General features: G+C 46.6%; 1 non-coding gene across 1 annotated transcript; it reads left to right on the top strand.

The window, feature by feature from the left end:
- The first annotated feature begins 650 nt into the window (after window positions 1–650).
- Trnas-cga (transfer RNA serine (anticodon CGA)) lies at window positions 651–725 on the top strand. Its single transcript has one exon. It is a non-coding gene; the product is annotated as a tRNA-Ser (tRNA).
- The last annotated feature ends 388 nt before the right edge of the window (window positions 726–1,113 follow it).

Below are 1,113 nucleotides of genomic sequence, written 5' to 3'. Positions count from 1 at the left end.
TGAGATTTTCACTCTGCAGTGGAGTGTGCGCTGATATGAAACTTCTTGGTATATTAAAACTGTGTGCCGGACCGAGACTGGAACTCGAGAACTTTGCCTTTCGCGGGCAAGTGCTCTATGAACTGAGCTTCCCCAGCGCGACTCACACCTCGTCCTCACACCTTTATTTCTGCCAGTATCTCGTCTCCTACCTTCCAAACTTTACAGAAGCTAAGGGTGTGGCTAAGCCGTGTCTTCGCAATATCCTTTCTTTCAGGAGTGCTAGTTCTGCAGGATTCGGGGAGAGCTTCTGTAAAGTTTGAAAGGTAGGAGACGAGATACTGGGAGAAGTAAAGCTGTGGGCGCGAGTCGTGCTTGGGCAGCTCAGATGGTAGAGCACTTGCCCGCGAAAGACAAAGGTCCAGAGTTCGAGTCTCGGTCAAGCACACAATTTTAATCTACCAGGAAGTTTCATCAGCGCACACTCCGCTGCAGAGTGAAAATCTCACTCGGGAAACATCCCCTATTCTGTGGCTAACCCTTGTCTCCCCAATATCCTTTCTTTCAGGAGTGCTAGTTCTGCAGGATTCGCAGGAGAGCTTCTATAACGTTTGGAAGGTAGGAGACGAGATACTGGCAGAAGTAAAGCTGTAAGGATGGGCCGTGAGTCGTGCTTGGGTAGCTCAGTTGGTAGAGCATTTGCCCGCGAAAGGCAAAGGTCCCGAGTTCGAGTCTCGGTCCGGCACACAGTTTTAATCTGCCATGAAGTTGGATGGTTACTGTTTTCTTCTTTGTAAGAATCAACGTGGAAACAGTTTCTTACTAGCACCTACAATGTGTCAGTTTCGTGGTAATGCACTCGGAACGTTCTTAATACGGTACTCAATTTCTAATGTGTCTCATTTTTGGGATGCTGCGGTGAGAAGCGTGATTCTGTAGTATCAGAAAACCTTTTCAGTTTTTTGATTACAAGTCAGTTTTGTAGGGAGATAAATTTTCTTCGCTCTCCTGACAAATATAAAATTTGGTGTTTAAGCCTTTCAAATATCCCCTGGTCAACCTCTCCTCCAGCTTTCTGTGTAGTAGGGTTTACTGTAAGCCTAGTTTCGTCTTCTGCGGTGGGAGACAGAAGAT

This window comes from Schistocerca gregaria, chromosome 8 (assembly GCF_023897955.1).
Source record: "Schistocerca gregaria isolate iqSchGreg1 chromosome 8, iqSchGreg1.2, whole genome shotgun sequence".
NCBI lineage: Eukaryota > Metazoa > Arthropoda > Insecta > Orthoptera > Acrididae > Schistocerca > Schistocerca gregaria.
The sequence above is the reverse complement of the archived record's forward strand: the minus strand, read 5'-3'. Positions and strand labels throughout refer to the sequence as shown.